Source organism: Entelurus aequoreus, linkage group LG24 (genome assembly GCF_033978785.1).
Source record: "Entelurus aequoreus isolate RoL-2023_Sb linkage group LG24, RoL_Eaeq_v1.1, whole genome shotgun sequence".
Classification (NCBI taxonomy): domain Eukaryota; kingdom Metazoa; phylum Chordata; class Actinopteri; order Syngnathiformes; family Syngnathidae; genus Entelurus; species Entelurus aequoreus.
This window is the reverse complement of record NC_084754.1, coordinates 36,828,754-36,852,718: the sequence shown is the minus strand read 5'-3', so window position 1 is coordinate 36,852,718 and position 23,965 is coordinate 36,828,754. Positions and strand designations below refer to the sequence as shown.

The window sequence follows — 23,965 nt, the reverse complement described above, 5'->3', positions numbered from 1 at the left end:
GTAAAACAACTTGCACTGAGCCTAGTCTATAAAATCCGCTACACCTCCCTGATACCGAAGTACATGTCAAACTACTTCAATAACGTAAATGACCGCCATAACCACAACACCAGAGGGAGCTCCACTAACCACGTTAAACCCAGATTCCGATCTAACAAAGGTCTTTACTCATTCTCTTTCTATGCCACATCAATATGGAATGCACTCCCAACCGGTGTAAAAGAAAGGGCATCTATATCCTCCTTCAAAACCGCACTAAAAGAACATCTCCAGGCAACTTCAACCCTAAACTAACACCCTCCCTTCCACATCATACCTCTTCGGATTGTAAATAATCAAATGTACACACTTTTTCTTATACTTTCTGATCTCTCTCTCTGTGTCCACTACTTGCTGTACATATCCTACCAAGTCAGTCCTACACTGTTCCAATGTCCATTTCTCTGATGATGCAATTGTTGATGACTGAAGTGTTGATACCAACCAAACCTAAACACCCCCCCCCCTCCATATCTCACACCCCGGATTGTAAATAATGTAATTAATTCACTGTATATACTCTGATGATTATCTTGTGTGATGACTGTATTATGAAAATAGTATATATCTGTATCATGAATCAATTTAAGTGGACCCCGACTTTAACAAGTTGAAAAACTTATTTGGGTGTTACCATTTAGTGGTCAATTGTACGGAATATGTACTTCACTGTGCAATCTACTAATAAAAGTTTCAATCAATCAATCAAAACAAAGCAATTAGCTACCTGCTGCCACCTACTGATATGGAAGAGTATTACACGGTTACTCTGCCAAGCTCTAGCCAGCACAGACACTCAACAACGACACATTTGCGGATTATAATTACTGGTTTGCATAAAATGTTTTAAACCCAATTAGGTAAAATTACATAATCTCCCACGGCACACCAGACAATATCTCACGGTACACTTGTGTGCCGCGGCACACTGGTTGAAAAGCACTGCACTGGTGTACCGTGAGATATTGTCTGGTCTGCCGTGTGAGATTATATCATTTCATCTAATTGGGTTAAACATTTTTTATGCAAACCAGTAATTATAATCCTCAAATGTGACGTTGTTGAGTGTCTGTGCCAGAGTAACCGTGTAATACTCTTCCATATCAGTAGGTGGCAGCAGGTAGCTAATTGCTTTGAAGATGTCGGGAACATGGTTTGTCGTGATCCCAATATGCAGACGACGGTGGGAGGCAGTGTACAGGTAAAAAGGTATCTAATGCTTAAACCAAAAATAAACAAAAGGCATTGAAGCTTAGGGATGGCTATGCAAAACGAAAGAAAAACTGAACTGGCTGCAAAGTAAACAAAAACAGAATGCTGGACGACAGCAAAGACTTACAGCGTGTGGAGCAGACGGCGTCCACAAAGTACATCCATAAATGACATGACAATCAACAACAAAATAGGAGCGCAAGACAAGAACTAAAACACTACACACAGGAAGACACCAAAAAACTCCAAATAAGTCACGTCGTGATGTGACAGGTCGTTACAGTACACCTACTTTGAGACAGGAGAATTACTTTTTATTGTCAATATCGGCTGCTGAGTTTAATTTTTAATGTTTTCTGCTGGTGGTGTGCCTCTGGATTTTTTCAATGAAAAAAATGTGCCTTGGCTCACAAAAGGTTGAAAAACACTGGTCTAATGTATTCCAACTGCTGCTGGGGGATTCTCCAAAGGGTCCTTGGGGGCAGCCGCACACACGCCTCAGCCTATGCAGGGCAGCACGACCGGATGCTGGGGTGCAAAGCAGCTAACACCCACTCATAGACTAGCATCTTATTTAGACACACATGAACACGCGAATGTGTGGGTTCACCAACATGAGACACAATTAGACCGGTCACGATGTCTCGACAAAGGGCTTTGTTAAATCGCGTTTTTGTGTTAATGTCAACATTTCATTTTGATCCTGTCTTAAGTAGAATCTTAAGACTTTATGTATTGCATTGTAAGGAGGATGTTAAAGATCCTCTATGATGGGAGTGCTCTGCTTTATTTAGGAATCGGATGCAAACATGCTCTTCAAAGATCTTCTGCTTTGTGTATATTTAGCATAGTTTTGTATAACCCACACCGATACCAATATTTTGGTACCGGTACTAAAATTATTTCGATAATTTTCGGTACTTTTCGGTATTTTCTAAATAAAGGAGACCACAAATATTACATTTTTGGCTTTATTTCAACAAAAAATCTTAGGGTACATTAAACATATGTTTCTTATTACAAGTTTGTCCTTAAATAAAATAGTGAACATACCAGACAACTTGTCTTTTAGTAGTAAGTAAACAAACAAAGGCTCCTAATTAGTCTGCTGGTATATGCAGTAACATATTGTGTCATTTATCATTCTATTATTTTGTCAACATTATTAATTTTTTTGGGCTCTGGGAATCACTAATAAGCCGGAGTTCTTTAAACGCAGATTTCTTGCCGGGACATATGGTGCAATACAATCAGCAAGATAGGATGGAGCTAGACCGTGTAGTATTTTATACGTAAGTAGTAAAACCTTAAAGTCACATTGAGATGTGACTTTAAGGAAGCCAGTGCAGGTGAGCCAGTATAGGCGTAATATGATCAAACTTTCTTGTTCTTGTCAAAAGTCTAGCAGCCGCATTTTGTACCAACTGTAATCTTTTAATGCTAGACATAGGGAGACCCGAAAATAATAGGTTACAGTAATCGAGACGAGACGTAACGATCGCATGAATAATGATCTCAGCGTCGCTAGTGGACAAAATAGAATTGATTTTAGCGATATTACGGAGATGAAAGAAGGCTGTTTTAGTGACATTCTTGATGTGTGACTCAAACGAGAGAGTTGGGTCGAAGATAATACCCAGATTCTTTACCGAGTCACCTTGTGTAATTGTTTGGTTGTCAAATGTTAAGGTGGTATTATTAAATAGGTGTGAGTGTCTAGCAGGACCGATAATCAGCATTTCCGTTTTCTTAGCGTTGAGTTGCAAAAAGTTAGCGGACAACCATTGTTTAATTTCATTAAGATGCATGTCTTTAGTTTAGGACAGTGTTTCTTAACCATAGGCCGGGGCCCATTGTTGGGCCTCTTAGAGGGCCGTCAAAAAATATCTGTTTCTCGGTATTGGTCGCAGCGGTACTCATTAGTAATACATGTTTCCACCACTTGTCATATAGAAGTTTCTAAAGCGCAAAAATTATGACTTAAGTGGTGAAGCTGTATTTTCATTTTCACTTCAATTTCATCATTGATTTAACTAGAATTGATTTATTTTAGAATTGCATAACTGTATGTAAATGTCCCTCCTTTTGCAGTATATTTGATTAGTACTTGTTTTTGTAATCAGTCTGACGTAAGCCTTGATAATAATCTTTGTGATTAACACATGGTATCCTATCATTTGACAAGGTTTTTCCAGTTAAACTGTAAGTTGATTGGATATATTTATTGAACATGATTAAGAGTAAGATTACTATTTCAGTGTTAATATTTGAGGAGGTTCCAGGCCCTTGTGTAGTGGAAAAGTTGGGCCCAGGGGTTAAAAAGGTTAAGAACCCCTCATTTAAGAAATACGTGACACCAGCAACATAACCGATGTTGTAATAGATGGAGCCAAAACTGTTCAGTCATCATACATTTTGCAGAACAGTCCTCCAGTCAGGGGCACAAGCAATATTTTAAAGTGCATGCAGATATAGATAAAGCTGCTGGATGCTGACCACTGTGATGCTGATACTTAAAATGCAGCTATTGTCATCCTGTGACGTCTGTAAAATTGCTAAATCACGAGGTTGTCTACAGCCACAGTTGTTAATGCCACTGTTGAACAAAAGAGACCCTGACAGTTATTCGCTTTTGTATGTACCACACATCCTCTAAGAGACTCTGCGGTTAATTGAAGAGAGGCGTTTTATGAAAGCAGTAATGGTTTTGTTAGAAATGTGTCTCAATTTTGGTCCATGTTGAGATTTTAGTACTCTTATTTTAGGTTTAGTACTCTTATATCTTTAGTACTCTTATTTTAGTACTCTTACCACAGAATGTGAACATTCTCCAAATATTCTGTATGACGTTTCAGTAGCAACATTTTTAAAGCGTAGATAAAGTTGTTAGATGCTCATCACTCATGACACTTCCAATGCAGCGGCTGCTATCTTGTGGAGGAGTTTGCCTACAGCCACAGCTTTGAATATTATTGGCATAATAGGAGCAGTGTAATAACAAATTCCTAGTTGTAAAAAAGTTTATTTCCTGGAAAAGTTGTAGACTTTTTTTTTTTTTGCTCACCGAGACAAAATGAGTGAAACTATTGTCAAGATCATGCTGATGCAGCTCTTGTTTTGCACCGTATTGAATTGTGCAGGTGTACCTAATGCAGTGGCCTGTGTGTTTGTCCCTTAGCAGTTTGTTTATGCAAACACACCCAGCACTGCCGTTGACAACGCCATCATCACGTTTGAGATCTATGATTGTCGCTCCCCTCTGCGTCAGATTATTTCCACGTGTGGTGAAATTCTCACCCCCCCCTCGCCCCAACTAACCTGGCGGGACAAGAGGAACTTTCCATGAGCTAAAAATACGGCCAGGAAACTAAATATAGGTCCCCAGTGTCCCCCCCCACAGTGATGCTTTTGCCCCCGGCCCCTAACGACATGCTTCAAGTTTGTTTTGTTATTGACGCAGCTTTACTGTGCTCGTTAAATTATGCTTTGTGGTATCTCATGCAGATAGCAGGTTTCCCCTAAACTGCCAAGATACCTGTGGCGGTGGGGGCGTGGTTATGGGCGTGGTCACCATGACGGCATCGATTAATTTGCATAATGTGCAGTGATGATATGATTTTCTTTAAAAAGGCTCAAAAATGTATTCATACATTTTTTAAAAACAAATATTATTATTTATATTAACATATATATATTTTTAATCATTTTGCCATATTTTCAATTGTTGCTGCTTTTTGTACTTTGTTGAGATTTTTTTCAAGTATTTACAGACTTTTTCATTAAAAAGAACTAACAACAAATCTAGCATCTTCTTCTGGTTTTATTATAGAATTTACTCATGTTTAGAGACTCTACTTCTGTCCCTCCATGTCCCTGACTAAATAGGCTGCAGTGAGCATGACATCACACTTGCTTGGCGCTGTTGCTCCAGTTTCACTGTCTCTTCTTAAAAGCTGTCACTGCACTCTTAATATTTGCACATTTTGTAGATGGCTCTGCGCGGGTATATTTGCGATATACCAAAATTACGTCTACATCACAGACATGCTGACAACGCTGCAGACAATGGCATGCGTTTAGTTTACATCCGATTTCGGTAGCGCGGTTTTCGGTGATCAAAGTCTTTTTTTCTGTGGTCAAGTTGTCAGTTTCACTTGTCAATAGTGCACAAATAATAGTCCATATATATATATATATGTGTATATATATATATATATATATATATATATATATATATATATATATATATATATATATATATATATATATATATATATATATATATATATATATTGGATTTGAAGTTAGTTTTTCCCATTTTTGCAAACACACCGTCCATGCCTGAAAGGTGGTTGGAAGAGAATGAGGAAGTGCAATCGTGTGTCCGGGGAAGCAAAGACTCAAGGAGACGAAAGTGTTTTCACGGAAGGTAAATCCTGTTGGAATTGTGCCGTTGTATGTTATCATAAGATTGGTAATAAAAGTTAAAAATAGCGTCAGACTATGTGCGATTTATTCTGTGGACTCCAATATATTATATTACTATAATTTGCTTTTAAGTAAAAAGAACGTATTTCCAAGGTGTGGCGGTAATGAATATGCTGTGGCGGCGTGCCGCATCCAATTACATTAAGAGGAAACTGTCACGGCTGGTTACACCAGGACGTGCCTTATGTCGCGTTTTGTTAGTGTTCTCCGGTGTTTTGTGTTAGTTCCTGTCCTGTGCTTTTATGTTGGCGGCTCTTCCGGTTTTGTTGTTGTTTTCCCCTGGTTGCTTCACTTCTGTCGCGGAGCATTTCCCCTCACCTGTTTTCTGTTGGCAATCAGGACTATTTAAGTTGATCCTTTTTCTACCTTCGTTGTCAGGACATTGATGATGTTGTTATCGTTTCACTGGACGACAGAGGAGCCTTCCGATGCTAGACTAATACGCACTACTTTGTGGACGCCGTCTGCTCCACATTTCCCATGAGTGTTTTGCTGGGTTTCAGCAGTTTTGTTTTGTTTTCTTCATAGTCTGTCTGGGCAGAGCACTTCTCATTGCTCTCGCTTTTTGTTCGTTTATCAATAAATAACCCTTTTTACCTCAAGCTCCTACCTCGTTCATCTGCATGCTCAAAATCACAACATGACGCACCATTTATCAACACTTGACAGAAACCCTGGATCATGTTTGGCTTGAAAGGAAGTGTATAATTAGTTACTAGAAAGTCACATTATACGGCTGTTTAGTTAGGCTTTTTATTGTGGAAAACCTTGCTGATGCGGCTTAAAAGCCAATAATGTTCATTGTCAGCGCTTCCTGTCATCTCGTTGTTGTCACGTTGTGTATCTTTTACTCCCTTGGAAACATAGCATAACATAGAGCGTCTTCTCTACACGCACCGCGTTGTTAAAATTGCTCTGACCTTTGACCCTCGCTATGATGACTCAGTGCGGTGGGACTGTTCGTTACCCAACAGACCCTTCGCCGCAAACCCGTGGATGGACAGAAAGTGAGTGGCCCACGTGCGGCATGGCCTCCTGTGCACTCGAAAAAGATGGATGCGATGCGCAGCAAATGTAGAGCTGTCGCCGACTGTCTGCTTTAATCCCCACGGGCCGTATGTTGGGGGTGAGGGATCTGAAGCCGAGTGGCGTGCAATTCATCACAAAGGGACACGCGCCCATGTGTTTTTGACGCACGCCGCCTCTGGATTTCATCTCGTGTTTTTATAGGGTGGCGAGACGGGCACGTTCATGTGGCGTCTGTTGTCAAGATGAATTAAGTCTGAGGAGGTTGCGGTGATGAAAAGAGCATCCACAGTAGGATCAAACTCTTCACTTGTTTGCGCCACTTTTGAGACGTTTGACATGATATGTGTACGCCCACCAAAGCAGGCTTCACTACATAGCTTAAATGAATCCTGGAGCTTTTCCAACTATCTGCTACAGACATGGGAGCAGCCATTTTTATCATTTCGGGCCTGATTTATGTGATTTGCGTGTGATCTACTAACTAATTGAAAAGTGGTGCAGATCCATCCATTCATCCATTTTCCGCCGCTTAGCCGAGTCCGGGACGCGAGGGCAGCAGTCTAAGCAGAAACGCCCAGACTTCCCTGTTCCCGGCCACCTCCTCTAGTTCTACAGGGCGAATACCGAGGCGTTCCGCATAGTCCCTCCGACGTGTCCTTGGTCTTCCTCGAGGTCTCCTCCTAGCTGGACATGCCCGTAACACCTCCCCAGGGAAGCGTCCAGAAGGCAGCCGTAGTAGATGCCCGAGCCATCTCAGCTGGCTCCTCTCGACGTGAAGGAGCAGCGGCTGTACTCTTGAGTCTCTCCTGGATGACCGAGCTCATCACCCTATCTCTAAGGGTGATCCCAGACATCCTGCGGAAGAAACTCATTTCTGCCGCTTCTATTCAAGACCTTGTCCTTTGGGTCATTACCCAAAGTTCATGACCGAGGGTAGGAACGTAGACCGACCTGTGAATCGAAAGCTTCACCTTCTGGCTCAGCTCCTTTTTCACCACAATAGACTGCATCACTGCAGACCCCGCACCAATCCGTCTGTCAATCTCGCGTTCTATTCTTCCCTCACTCTTGAACAAGACCCCGAGATACTTGAACTCCTCCACTTGAGGCAGTACTTCACTCCCGACCCGAGGGGTGCATTGCACACTTTTCCGACTGAGAACTGTTGGTTTGGTTTTTATTCAGCAAATAGGCTCACCTTGCAGGACATTGTTCAAATGTGAGTGTACTGTTAGCATTGCAGCTCACATAGCTATGCTAGTGTTGCTAACGTTTGTGTCCTCCTGTCCCACCCCTTAATGCTATGTTGCCGTATCTGATACATGGCAAGAAGACTCGTTGGACAAGTGCAGAGTTACAGTGAAAAAAGTGCAAAATATCACTTTTTTGGAGACATGCACGTTGGCGTAGACAGGCAAAGACCATCTCAGCTCATCAGCATTAAAGCTACCGGCACACATAATGGCGTGTGGCCAGCCGAGCTTAATAAAGGCACTTTAAACTGTCTAAATTCCAAAAATCGAGGCTATATTTTGGACAACACATTTCTAAGACGGATTTAAAACTGGTGAAAAATAGTATAGTGTGGGACCTTGAAGCTTTTACGCCTAACATAACGTGTAAATAATGCCTCAAACCGCACCTTTTTTTCAGCTATGCATCAGAATAAAATGGGTTCTTTCTCGGTCACAGTTTTGTAGAACCTTGTTTCAGCTATGTGAACCACTGCACTGCCAGTGGACTGGAGTCACCTGGAAGTTAGTGTTGTGGCAGGTGTGTAGTTTCCAAATACATAGGAAACTCTCGCGAAGAGAGCCCCTTTTCAAGGCGTATCGACATCACATTATTCAGGCTCTCCCCTAAACTGCCAAGATATCTGTGAGGGCGTGGTCACAATGATGTCACGGAGTAATTTGCATAATTTGCTATGATATGATTTTCTTTAAAAAGGCTCAAAAATGTATACATATATTTAGGACAAATCTGTTATCATTAATTAGTATTAACTAATATATATATATATATATATGTATATATATATATATATATATATATATATATATATATATATATATATATATATATATATATATATATATATATATATATATATCGTTTTGCCATATTTTCAATGATTGCTGCTTTTTGTACAAGGTACTTTGTTGAGATTATTATACTTTTTTTATTCAAAACAACTAGCAATAAATCGAGCATGTTCTTCGGGTTTTATCATAGAATGTACTCGTGTTGTCCTTCCATGTCCCTGACTAAAGAGGCTGAAGCAAGCATGATGTCACACTTGCTTGGCGCTGTTGCTCTAGTTGGACTTTCTCTTCTTAAAAACCGGCAATGTACTATTTAATATTTGCACATTTTGTAGATGGCTGCCCGCACGGGTGTATCTGCAATATATATAAAAATCACGTCCACATCACAGACATGCTGACAACGCTCCTGTATATATATATATATATATATATATATATATATATATATATATATATATATATATATATATATATATATATATATATATATATATATATATATATATATATATATATATATATATATATATATAAATTCATACTCTAACGACCAGGTAATGTTAATGTTTTATGTTCGTGTGGTTTGGATTTGATGTCAGTGTTTCCCATGTTTACAAACACACCGTCCGTGCCTGAAAGCGGAGAATGAGGAAGTGTTATTGTGTGTCCGGCGGGTAAGCGAAGACCCAAGGAGACAAAAGTGTTTTCATGGGAAATAAAACCTGTTATAAGATTGGCAATAAAAGTAAAAAATAGCGTCAGAATTTGTTTGATTTCTTCTGGGGGCTACAACATATTACATTACTTTAATTTGTTTTCAAGTACCAACAAAACCAGACAACCTTATTTCAAGGTGTGGCGGTAAAAAAAAAATGCTGTGGCGGCACGCCACATTCAATTACATTAAGGGGAAACCCTGTTATTATATTAATACAAGCGCCACGTTACATCACCTTTCAACAATGGAGAGGTACAAAAAAGGGAAACAACACGGACATTCCTCCGCTCCTTGCGGCGCTGTTGATGAGGTATTACAACTTTTGGCTGTTTTGGAGATTGGAAATGTTCCTCCTCCTTCGCTTGAACTGTGACTCAATCCCAATACGTAAGAGATGATGGGGGTCTTGAGAAAACACCGGGATGAGCCGGTTTGCGATGAATCTTTCATCTGTTTTAATGATCCGAGAACAAAGGCGAGAAGACTTCAGGCTCCAGTGAAGCGGCGCATGGTCTTTCACTTCAAACAAAGGGGAGTCGGCCCTCCATACCTGGCAGCGAGGGACCAACGTGGGCAGTGTTGACTGTGAGCGACATTAATAGGGTTCCACTTCAGGACAAGCATGGCCGAGTCTGCCAGCTGGCAAGTGGACGGTCTGCGGTGCTGTTTAATGGTCCACGTCGGGGTCAGGAACACGAGGAGATACACTACAGATACCTGGCTCGCTCTCAAGGCCTTTTTTTTTTCGCATTGCGGCGCTGAATCGGGATCATTATTGCGGCTGGAGATGGATCGCTACCCACTTCACTTGGCACGCTGCTTTTTGGAGGTCATTACTCAGGTATTTCCTAAATGAGTGAATTCCTGATTTAATAAAAGCAAGAGGATGAGTCACCAGATTAAAGGATCGTAAATCTTAACGAGCTAAAAGGGAAACCCATCAGCTCTTACTAATGATGAACGCAACGCTTGGAACCCCTGGGGCGCCATCGTGTTTACTCTTATCATTTCTTCAAATTCAATCTAATAAAGGCATGCGCTGGAAGCCAACTTTTCCGGTTTGGGGTTATTTTTATTGATGCCCACGGTAATTAGCTCGGCACTGGCTACTGGCCTGTGGTTTTGGCCTGCATGGGAATAAAAACTCCTCAATACTATACTGGTGCTTCGATAGCAGAGGACAAAAGTTTAAAGTAACAAATGAACCGACTGCTTGCTGGCCTCATCAAAGGAAGGACCAGGACTCTGTCCAGAATGTTTAGGCTGCAATTACAGTAGACATGTGCACCACTGTATATTTTCGATGGGGTTTATTTAGAGTAGCCTCTCATTTAAGGCGTGCATATAGACCGGAGTGTAGCCACGGTAGCTTTGCCGTGACGGTTGAAAAAATTTTTGACCTCCTGTTGGCATCACTCACTCATCCTTCTTTTCCAGATTCCTCTTTAAAGAAAAAAAAGTCCCAGCAGGCTTTCAGAAAGGAGGCCAAAGCTTTTTTTCTTCTTCCAAAAGGGAACTACTAAAAATAAATGTCCTTTCGAGGCCTTTTGGACAGGTGAGTCAACAAGGCTCGTCACTTTCTGAACTCCCTGCCGTAATCACAATGGACCTATCGCCTCCTTTTCTTTTTGGCCGCGGTACTGTGTTGCACGCTCTTTCGACGCCGTTTCAGAAGTGTCCGTCAAAAATGAATTATGAAAGTCATTTCACAATAGAAGCATAGTGTATGTTCCAAAACCCATCTGGATTTCCCCTGGATTGTAAAGATACCTGTGGCAGTGGGGGCGTGGCTAGAGGCGTGGTCAATATGCGCCACCATGCTGTAGTAATAATATATATACTTCATATTTTACATAATATCGCATTGCTCTATTTTTGTATTATTGCTGCTTATTGTACAATGAATGAATGAAATTAGTTTATTTCAGTCATATAATCAACCATTTTGTGTGACCAATACACATACACACACACAAAAAAAAAAGACAGAAAAAGGAACAGGCTGAAGCCAAGGCCTATGTTTGCCTATCCTATACATTCACTGAAAATTAGATGTACAATGTACTTTGTTGAGAATTTTTGGAGACACGCTTTCTTCATTAAAATTAAAAACAAATCTAAGATCTATTTCTGGCGTTATTGTAGACTGAACTAGCGTTTAGAATAGGGTTGGCCCGATACCAATATTTTGGTACCACTACCAAAATGTATTTCGATACTTTTCGAAATGAAGGGGGCCACAAAAAATTTAATTAATTGGCTTTATTTAAACAAAAAATTTATGACACATTAAACATATGTTTCTTATTGCAATTTTGTCCTTAAATAGAATAGTGAACATACGAGACACCTTTTCTTTTAGTAGTAAGTAAGCAAACAAAGGCTCCTAATTAGTCTGCTGATGTATGCAGTAACATATTGTGTCATTTATCATTCTGTTATTTTGTCAACATTATAAAGGACAACCTGTGAACATTTATTATTAATCCACTTGTTCATTTACTGTTAATATCTGCTTATTTTCTGTTTCAACATGTTTTATTTACACTTCTGTTAAAATGTAATAATCACTTATTCTTCTGTTGTTAGGATGCTTTACATTAGTTTTGGATGATACCACAAATTTGGGTATCGATCCGATGCCAAGTAGTTACAGGATCATACATTGGTCATATTCTAAGTGCTAATGTGTCCAGGGACGTATTTCCCTAGTTTATAAACATAATATGAATTTTCAAAAAAAGGAAAAAAAGATTTTGTAGTGTTAAAAAATGTCGACGTAACCATAGTAGTACCGACTAGATACGCTCTTGTACTTGGTATCATTATAGTGGATGTCAGGTGTAGGGTTGGAATTGGGGGTAAATCACGCTGCTGCCCACTGCTCCCCTCACCTCCCAGGGGGTGATCAAGGGTGATGGGTCAAATGCAGAGAATAATTTTGCCACACCTAGTGTGTGTGTGACAATCATTGGTACTTTTTACTTTAGATCCATCCATCCATCCATTTTCTACCGCTTGTCCCTTTTGGGGTCGCGGGGCGTGCTGGAGCCTATCTCATCTGCATTCGGGCGGAAGGCGGGGTGCACCCTGGACAAGTCGCCACCTCATCGCAGTACTTTAGATCCACCTATGGCATTTGTTTACATTCATGACCGCTATCTTTGACGCCGGTGTGCTATTGTATCCTCCTACAGTGTGTAGTGAAGCATGTTAAGCTATTCCTCGTCCTGCAGGGATGATACTTGTGAGAAACATACTTTATTTGTCGCCATGGAGACAATGATTAGTGATTTAGAAGTAGCTAAAACACTGCCGACTGCGAATGGATGTTAGCTGCTATCTAGCTAGCCATGTCTTAAAGCACCTCTTCCTGAGGGCGTTTTAGTGTTATAACTTCACCTTTATCTTTAGTTTTTAAGCCAAAATGCGTCCATTCTCTCTTTTCTGTCTACACACTGTGTTTGCTTGTAAGTACTCTGTGATTGTGCGCTGCCGAACATGCTCCTCTGCTCGTAAAACCAGCAATGTCATGACGTGACGACGATGCCCGTAAAAAAAAAAAGGTGGGGGGGAACCGGTACTTTTCAGAGGCGGTATAGTACCGAATATGATTCTTTAGTATACCGGTATACCGTTCAACCCTAGATAAGAGACTCTTCTGTCGTTTCATCAAAAAGAGAGCTTGCAGAGAGTCTGAAGTCACACTTTTGCGCTGGGAGCCTTTCTCGTCTTAGAAGCCGCCACTGCGTTTCCAATGCAGTTTTTTTCTGCAAAATAAAATCTATATTTCTTAAATTTCTGCAAAGTACATTTGCGCCTTGTAGGTGTTTTGTGTCATGAGCCGTAATTCTCGTAAAATCTGAACCCGCGAGACTCCAGTTGAGGAAGATATTGCTGCCACTGCTGTTGCCGTGATGTCAAAAGAAGATGAAGGCAGCGGGTGATCGCTCAAAGGAGTTGCCTTACAGCCCCTTCCACACATGTTCGGGCATGTGGATCCCTCCGAGCCTGCGAGGCGGCCTCTATTGCCGGGAAGGGACCGGCGAGACGGCCCGGTGCCGCTCCCCAACCGATCAGAAGCGAGACAAGACGACCCGTCTGCCCTCGTTGTCCTGCATCGGCCGGTTCAGTGTTTATGTGACCTCTAAATGCGAAAAAAGTGTTTCCGTCATGCTTTTGCAAAGCACTTCAGTATTGAAACGTCTCAAAAAAACACCTCATGAGAGCGCAAAAATGTTTTAGCGATATTGGAGAGGTTTTTCAAAATATGGGCGTTTTCATTACCAGTTTCTTATTGCAATATTTAGGTTTTGCGCATTTCTAGTTCTCGGCTGCCGCTCTTTTACACACTGGGAGGGGATTACACAATTGTGCCCAGCCGGGTGATCCACGCACCTGACGTTTATTACGGCATCAATCCCGGCGCGCCCTGCCTCGCCGCTGGCCTGCTGGCCCGCCGGCCACGCCTCCTCGCCGCCATCTCGGAGTCGGCCCCGGCATGCCCCGCCTCGCTGTCGGTCTGCCGGCCACGCCTCCCCACAGTCCTCCACCGCCAGATGCAAGCTGGGACTTCTCCCCCCCCTTTTTGAGGGAGCGGAAAGTAAAGACGGCCAGGTCCACCTGTGCCCCCGGTCTTCTCATCCTTTTTCACCTGTTCTTTTTCTTCCTCTTCATCTTCTTTGTCTTCTTTGTCTTTTTCTTCTTCTTTGTCTTTTTCTTCTTCTTCTACCTCTTCAACAACATCAGGGGGCCTTTCGGCCCCCCCGCCTGGTCCGCCAACACCTGCAGGAGCCGGCATTGTTTTCGGCTGCTTGCTGCGAGGCCGGCGAGCGCACCTACGAGAGCCCATAGGGGATCTTCTTCCCCTGCCTCCGGTGGTCCAGCCAGGTTGGGCGCCAAATGTGACAGTCTCTCACTGTCGTCCGGGTTCCGTGGACCACCAAAGAGGGACATGACTGCGGCAGTTTTATCACTTTGTTTATTTTTCAATAAACCTTCTGTGCAGGTCGGGTCGCTTTGGGGTCCTCTTCCCTCAAATTGCTCGCTCCTCCGGTTGCTTTTCAGCCGCCCTCATTTTCGTCTCGCTCTTGGTCGCTTCCGCTCTTCATGCAGTGTTCGCAGTGAGATTGGCAATAAAAGCTAAAAAGAGGCTTTTATTAAGCAAGGGAAAATTACCGTATTTCCTTGAATTGGCGCAGGGAATATAGTATTCGCACGTCTAGAATTACTGCCGGGTCAAACTCGTTTCTCAAAATAATTAACGCATGCTTGGCCTTATCGCCGGTTTATTATTGAAGCCGGATCAAATTCGTTTCGCAAAATATTAATTTTATTATCGCATGTCTATAATTTTCACCGGGTCAAACTCGTTTTGCAAAATATTTAGCATATGGCTAGAACTTCCACCGGGTCAAATTCGTTACGTCACGAGTGACGCATCTGTCCTCATTTTCAAAATGGAGGAAGCTGCTTTCAGTAGTTTACAATCGCACAAAGGAAAAAAGATAAAGAGCTATTCAGTAGGATTTAAGGTCCAAGCTATTGAATACCGGTACAGTATGCTAAAGAGAACAGTAAGCAGCTATGTTTTATTAATATACCGTAGCTGCGTGTGTGAAATACTGTATAAGTCATTAAATGACTCCCGCCCCCTGGTGGTAGAGGGCGCTGCCGCGCTAGTGATCCTTCTTGCGACTTCCGGTACTGCAGAAGAAGTGAACACACGCAGCAAGAGATTATTTTTCTTCCTTCTAACATGGAGAATTACATACCGGTATCTAAAATAAAACAGTTTTCTAAACTGGACTTTCAATGGAAGCAGGAGGTAATAATTAAAGGAATATCTCCATCGAGACAGAGACTTTTAAAACGGAAAAAAGAAAATAATGAAGACTTCTATAAACAAGTTATCGATGCTTTTGGTCAGAAGGAGCTGCAAATGGACTCCATTTATAAGTACAGGTAAGACCATAATAACGTGTTTTTTAATTAAATGTGCTTTTCATGATGGTATGCTTACATCACACTCAAAGCGCACGTCTAAATTTTATGGATTCCTCTTGGTAAACGCCGGAGTGAGAAGAGGTTTTAAAATAATTACCGCATGCACGGCCATCCCGCCGGTTTCCGGTAAACGCAGGCGTGACAGGAGGTTTTAAATTAATTAACGCCCCTGCGGCTATTCAAGGAAATACGGTATGTTAACTGAAGCGCTCTGCTCTGTTTACTCCGAGAGGAACTCTACGAAGCAAAGTCTGTATAGTTGCTTTACGCCATGTTTCAAGCCAAACGACGCTACTGCGCATGCGCCGGTGCTGCTGTGACTCAGTTTCCAGGAAGTAAGCAGTGTTGCCTAAAATGCGTTAATAAATGACGGTTTTTCGGTAATTAAAATGTTAAACGATATTACTAACCGTCTGAAATTTTTCCTCGGTTTATCATTATACCGTTTACATTCCTAAAATAAAGTATAGTAAAGTACTGTATAATAAGTAGGGCTGTCAAAAATAACGAGTTATTGCATAATCATATACGGATGCAGATTAATCATGTAATTTACTTTGAGCGCACATGCTCTTTTTACCTTTAATTATGGAGGGTTACCTGGAAGGTGGCGCAGGTCAGGCCATAATTCATACAATGAGTGAGGAAACTCGACTGACGTACTCGCTGGAAAATTTTGCTTCCAAATAAACCCCAGTTGGCACTTAAGATAGCAAGTTTTCAACAAATAATGACATGCATTCAAGTGAAACATTTAAAAGCTGTTTACGTATGACAGACATACAGACAATGAAAATGCATTTGTGTCAAAATATTGGTCTCTCTTTAGGTGAATTTAAAATATGTATGCAAGTAATATACTGTGATTAATCCAAATTAAAAAATGTGAATAATATGATTTTAAATAGTTTTTTATTTGACAGTACTACTAATAACATATAGTGTAGCTTTTGGGGAGTTGATGATGGAATGATGAAAAGCGCAAACGTGTTTTCTGGTGTACAAACTATACCGGCTACACTATGTGTTGCCGAAAGCTGACAAAAACTGAGCTGTTTCGGCATTACTGAAGGTAAAATAATTTTTCATAAAAGTTAAAATATGGGAAAGAAGGGCTTAATACGGGAGCACACATGTATAAACTACAAACTTGATTGGACAGTTCTTGTGACATACACTGCAAAAAGTCGGTGTTCAAAAACCATCCATCCATCCATCCATCTTCCTCCGCTTATCCGAGGTCGGGTCGCGGGGGCAGCAGCCTAAGCAGGGAAGCCCAGACTTCCCTCTCCCCAGCCACTTCGTCCAGCTCTTCCCGGGGGATCCCGAGGCGTTCCCAGGCCAACCGGGAGACATAGTCTTCCCAACGTGTCCTGGGTCTTCCCCGTGGCCTCTTACCGGTCAGACGTGCCCTAAACACCTCCCTAGGGAGGCGTTTGGGTGGCATCCTGACCAGATGCCCGAACCACCTCATCTGGCTCCTCTCGATGTGGAGGAGCAGCGGCTTTACTTTGAGCTCCTCCCGAATGACAGAGCTTCTCACCCTATCTCTAAGGGAGAGACCCGCCACCCGGCGGAGGAAACTCATTTCGGCCGCTTGTACCCGTGATCTTGTCCTTTCGGTCATAACCCAAAGCTCATGACCATAGGTGAGGATGGGAACGTAGATCGACCGGTAGATTGAGAGCTTTGCCTCAAATGTACTTGTTCAAAAACAAGAAAAATACAAAAATTAGGGGAAATTTACTTGAACTAAGCAAAATTATCTGCCAATAGAACAAGAAAATTTGGCTTGTCAAGACTTTCCAAAACAAGTAGTGAAGTGAAGTGAATTATATTTATATAGCGCTTTTTCTCTAGTGACTCAAAGCGCTTTACATAGTGAAACCCAATATCTAAGTTACATTTAAACCAGTGTGGGTGGCACTGGGAGCAGGTGGGTAAAGTGTCTTGCCCAAGGACACAACGGCAGTGACTAGGATGGCGGAAGCGGGGATCGAACCTGCAACCCTCAAGTTGCTGGCACGGCCACTCTACCAACCGAGCTATACCGCCAAAATTAGCTAACCTCAATGAACCCAAAAATACCTTAAAATAAGTATATTCTCACTAATAACAAGTGCACTTTTCTTGGTAGAAAAAAAAGAGACCTTTTTGCTCAATATGTTGAAAAATATTCTTAAATGAAGTAAATGCTAGTGCCATTATTTTGACATAATGATATGCGCTCGGCATTACATTTCTTGAAACCAGCAAACTTATATTAAAAACTAATTTATTGTTCTTAATGGAAAGGCAACAAGGCAACCGCTTGTTACCCTCGGGGTCTCCTAGCCGCTCAGGCAAATCATATTGTCTAAAAATGCATTTTTCCATCGATAACATGACATCATCGCGCCAAGTGCGTGCTCTTTCAGTCAATTAGTGCGCATAAATACAGCCCAGCCCCCGGCCAAAATTGTTTTAATTGTAATTTTGAAGAATTTATCTGAATGTGCATGAACTCTTTCTGTTCAAAATTGCTTGAAATGTCAAATGTTAAATGTTTAAATATTAACTGTCAGTTTACTGTACTGTGCCAACGGTACTACTATATGAGTACGTATTTTCTATTGTTTCATTGAAAATAAAACAGCAAAGTCCATTTGGCTGTCATCTGTTTTAATTATGAGACACAATTGTGTCAAAATCATCATTTTTTTTTCATGCTTGAAATAAGAAATTATTACTTTAAAAAAAGTAGGTTTATACTTGTGAGTGTTGATGACACAGCTTTGCAACAGTTGATATTATAGTTTCAAGCATGTTTTACTCAATATAGGTCATCAAATGATCTTACTGAGATCATTGCTGCGCAAATTGGCAGCCACGCTTTCGTCAGTCTACCCCAGGGCAGCTGTGGCTACGAAAGTAGCTTACCACCACCAGGTGTGAATGAATGATGGGTTTTTAACATGTAAAGCGACTTTGGGTACTTAGAAAAGCGCTATATAAATCCCAGGTATTATTATTATTATTATTATTATCATTTAGGACCAAAAACCCTTAAAACAAGTAAAAAACTCTAACATAAAATCTGCTTAGTGAGAAAAATTATCTTATTAGACAGAAAATGAGCAAATATCACCCTTATTTGAGATATTTAATCTTACTTAGATTTCAGTTTTTGCAGTGTACCACATGACATAACTCAAATATTCCGTATGCTGGGTTTGGAAATGTAGGCTATTTTTGTATTAAGCTTTATTTACAAGATTAAATGTTACCAAAAGATTCCAAAGCATACTTTAAAAGAGATGAGAGACAAACAATTTCAGCACAGCTTCCTTTTTGCTGTCATATTGACACTGGTCCGTGCCTTTGGTACCCATCTCCTAAAGTTCTGCTTGTTTGGTACACATCAGGGTTCTGATGATTGCGTTCATATTTAACCAAACAGACGGTAACAGCAAATAATACGCAGCCAAGTTCCTTTTAACCAAACTAAACACAACAGTCAGCTGCTTCCAGGTAGACCGTTATGGAAACCCCCTCCTGTGAATCTCTCCCTCTGATCTCACAAAGGTCGGGACCCAGGCACTGACTAATACCTGGTTAAATATAGTCTTTTGGTCCTCCATTAAAGGCCCCTGCATGCCAGTCAGGTCGTCCCGTCCCCCCTCACAGACAGCTCCTTCACACTTTCAAAGAGGCTCAGTAAATTGCACAGTGTGAATGACGCCGCTTATTCTCTGACTCATCTTGCTATCGTGTCAACAGAGGCCGCTGATAGGGTCAAAGGTTGCCACTGTGCAACAAAAGGAGCACTCACAGGGGGGACTATATGGACTAAAGCAGGGGTGCCCATTACGTCCATCGTGATAGCGGAGGGTGTGTCAGTCAATCGCCAGCCAGGCATTAAAGGCCTACTGAAATGAATTTTTTTTATTTAAACGGGGATAGCAGATCTATTCTATGTGTCATACTTGATCATTTCGCGATATTGCCATATTTTTGCTGAAAGGATTTAGTATAGAACAACGACGATAAAGATTGCAACTTTTGGTATCTGATAAAAAAAAGGCTTGCACCTACCGGAAGTAGCGTGACGTAGTCAGTTGAACATATACGCAAAGTTCCCTATTGTTTACAATGATGGCCGCATGAAGTGAGAGAGATTCGGACCGAGAAAGCGACAATTTCCCCATTAATTTGAGCGAGGATGAAAGATTTGTGGATGAGTAAAGTGCAAGTGAAGGACTAGTGGGGAGTTGAAGCTATTCAGATAGGGAAGATGCTGTGAGAGCCGGGGGTGACCTGATATTCAGCTGGGAATGACTACAACAGTAAATAAACACAAGACATATATATACTCTATTAGCCACAACACAACCAGGCTTACATTTAACATGCCACAAATTAATCCTGCATAAAAACACCTGCGTGTTTGTTATGCAAGCTCCTAGCTCCTCTGCTAGCTCCTAGCTCCATAGAACACGCCAATACAATTCAAACACCTGATCAACACACACAATCACTCAGCCCAAAAGACCGTTTACCTAACCCAAGGTTCATAAAGCTTATATATTTTTAAAAAGTTACGTACGTGACGCGCACATACGGTCAAGTTATCGAATGTTTAGCAGCCAAGGCTGCATACTCACGGTACCTGATATTCAGCTGGGAATGACTACAACAGTAAATAAACACAAGACATATATATACTCTATTAGCCACAACACAACCAGGCTTATATTTAATATGCCACAAATTAATCCTGCATAATAACACCTGCGTGTTTGTTATGCTAGCTCCTAGCTCCATAGAACACGCCAATACAATTCAAACACCTGATCAACACACACAATCACTCAGCCCAAAAGACCGTTCACCTAACCCAAGGTTCATAAAGCTTATATATTTTTAAAAAGTTACGTACGTAACGCGCACGTACGGTACGGTACGTGTTATGCTAGCTCCTAGCTCCTCTGCTAGCTCCTAGCTCCATAGAACACGCCAATACAATTCAAACACCTGATCAACACACACAATCACTCAGCCCAAAAGACCGTTCACCTAACCCAAGGTTCATAAAGCTTATATATTTAAAAAAAGTTACGTACGTACGCAAAAAAAAGCCAAAGCTGCATACTCACAGTAGCACGTCTGCGTCTTTGTCATCCAAATCAAAGTAATCCTGGTAAGAGTCTGTGTTGTCCCAGTTCTCTACAGGCGTCTGTGTATCCAAGTCAAATGTCCTCCTGGTTAGAGTCTCTGTTATCCGAGTTCTTCCATCTTGACTGCATCTTTCAGGAATGTACTGTTGTTGCTGACTACGTTCGAAAAATACGTCCATTTCGCACCGACAACTTTCTTCTTTGCTTGCTCAGCTTCCTTCTTCATAATGCAATGAACATGATTGCAACAGATTCACGAACACAGATGTCCAGAATACTGTGGAATTATGAAATGAAAACAGAGCTTTTTCGTATTGGCTTCAATGTGGAAGGCATACCCGTGTTCGCCGGTCTACGTCACGCGCATACGTCATCCTCAGAGGCGTTTCGAACCGGAAGTTTAGCGGCAAATTTAAAATGTCACTTTATAAGTTAACCCGGCCGTATTGGCATGTGTTATAATGTTAAGATTTCATCATTGATATATAAACTATCAGACTGCGTGGTCGGTAGTAGTGGGTTTCAGTAGGCCTTTAAATAAATAGACCTAAAAATTAGTGAATCAATCTTCACTATGACGTCACTTTCGTCACTTGATTGCGTCTTGTGAGATGACACTGGCTGCTGCCAGATCATTATTAAGAAAAAATGACCGACAGGAAAGCGAGAAACACTTTTTATTTCAATAGACTCTCGCGCCATACCTGCCGTCAAAACTCTAAAGACCGGCCAAAAGACTCATTGGAAAACCCCATCTGCACCCAACTTCAGGAACTGGTTAAATGAACTTGTGAATGTAATGACTCTTAATGATAAATGATAAATGGGTTATACTTGTATAGCGCTTTTCTACCTTCAAGGTACTCAAAGCGCTTTGACAGTATTTCCACATTCACCCATTCACACACACATTCACACACTGATGGCGGGAGCTGCCATGCAAGGCGCTAACCAGCAGCCATCAGGGGCAAAGGGTGAAGTGTCTTGCCCAAGGACACAACGGACGTAACTAGGATGGTAGAAGGCGGGGATTGAACCCCAGTAACCAGCAACCCTCCAATTGCTGGCACGGCCACTCTACCAACTGCGCCACGCTGTCCCTCTTGAAAAAATAAGATTTATAAACTCTACAAATATGAATAAATGGGAACTAACCTGGAAACCTTTACTGACATACAGTATATTGAATCATAACTTATAGACATTTAAAGAAAAAACAAACAAAAAACTGTCATCTTTTTTGTAGTTGTATTCTTTTTTTTATTATTGTTATTATTGTTTGTATTGATCCTACACTTTTGATATGGTTTTGTTACGGTTTAATTGCCTTCTTTTTTTGTGACTTTTTATTTTGTATAGTTTTGCATCTGATCAAGCCCTGTGACTTTCTTTTTTTTTTTTTTAAGTGTGAACAGCGGAGAGGTCCTCGGGAGGTGATCTTGTGATCACTTCGTGAGGATCCTTGATGCTGAGGAATATTCATCAATCTTGCTATGGTCTGCATAGCCTGCTGATCCTGAGCCAGAGCGGAATGGATGGATGTATGTACAATATCTGGGGATTTTTTCTAATAATGTCTATATTGTAAACCTTGAGTTGTTAAAGTTCAAGTGCACCTCTCTCCTCAAGTGTGCATGTGAGTGTGTATGAGTGGATGTGTGCCTGTATGAAGGGTTTGCGTGAGCAAAGTATGACTGTTAAATGTGACTTTAACTGAAAAATTCAATAAAATATATTTGCAAAAAAAAAAAAAACAACTCTAAAGACCGACTGCACAGTTCCTGTCTTCACAATAAAAGGGCTGCTCCATCCTGCCTGCGCTAACAAAATAAGAGCCTCAGAAAGCTAGCGCAAACAAACTAGCAAGCTACAGAAGAGTTAGTGCTGCAAGGGGTTCTGGGTATTTGTTCTGTTGTGTTACGGTGCGGATGTTCTCCCGAAATGTGTTTGTCATTCTTGTTTGGTGTGGGTTCACAGTGTGGCGCATATTTGTAACAGTGTTAAAGTTGTTTATACGGCAACCCTCAGTGTGACTTGTATGGCTGTTGACCAAGTATGCCTTGCATTCACTTGTGTGTGTGAAAAGCCGTAGATATTATGTGATTAGGCCGGCACGCAAATGCAGTGCCTTTAAGGCACGCCCCCAATTATGTTGTTTGGGTTGAAATCGGGAGAAATTCGGGAGAATGGTTGCCCCGGGATATTGTCGGGAGGGGCACTGAAATTCGGGAGGGTTGTTAAGTATGACTGGGAGACGCAACTGCTCTGTGCTTCGCCCTATGTCCGTGTACCACTCCGTACAGCGGCGTTTTAAAAAGTCATACATTTTACTTTTTGAAACCGATACCGATAATTTCCGATATTACATTTTAAAGCATTTATCGGCCGATAATATCTTTTTCTTTCGGCAGTCCGATGTTATCGCACATCTCTACAGAAAACGCACACAAATTCAGCCATTTTGATTTGAAGCCCCAGTTACAGTTACAGGGCAAATTTTGGTGGTCTTTTACAAACAGACTAGTCCGATTGCCACCAAATTTAAACCATGTCGCGTAGTCCGATGGGCAAAGCTAAAGTGTGAAAGGTTTGTGTTTTTGCTATTGTATGTGGGAGGAGCAAATGCCCAAATGTCTTATGTGCATGCATCTAAAGCAGATCTACTCAACCATACCAGCCCCCCCGAGTTTCGTACAACATTTTGAGACAAACATTTTTGCAGCAAGTTCCTACAAACACTCGAGTGCTCCTGTTGTATAGAGGAACTTGGACCATTGTATACACACTGGCAGATCCTTGCATTGACATATTAATAACCTGGCTAGCAAACACTGGGGTCCAAATTCTCGATTTACCCCTACTGGCAGGAATGACACACGAACCAAATATACTCCTTGACCGATAAAGTTTCAGTTCAGTTTCAGTTTATTTGGAACATGCATGCGATACAATATAATTTATCACACATTCAAGTTGTTTCATTACCGCATGTCCGAAAAGGAGTAGGAAGAAGCTGAGCTTATTTAATCCTACCCCTTTTCATACCATATCAATTTTATCATATTTCCTTGTTCTCTGTAACAAAACAGTCAACAAATAAATAATAAACAAATTATGGTTACACTTTAGTATGGGGAACATATTCTAAGTAACAAAAACTTAATTTAGAGTTATTTGTTTAGAGCTAGGGTTAGGGTTAGTTGTATAATAAGGCCATGCAGAACAAGGCATTATTAAGTACTTAATAATGACTAATTAAGAGCCAATAT

The 23,965-nt window shown here is 41.2% G+C and overlaps 1 protein-coding gene across 1 annotated transcript in view; it reads left to right on the top strand.

Annotated features, from left to right (window-relative positions):
* nuak1b (NUAK family, SNF1-like kinase, 1b) overlaps positions 1 to 23,965 on the top strand; it is a 78,509-nt gene that overhangs the window by 5,980 nt on the left and 48,564 nt on the right. The window lies entirely within an intron of this gene.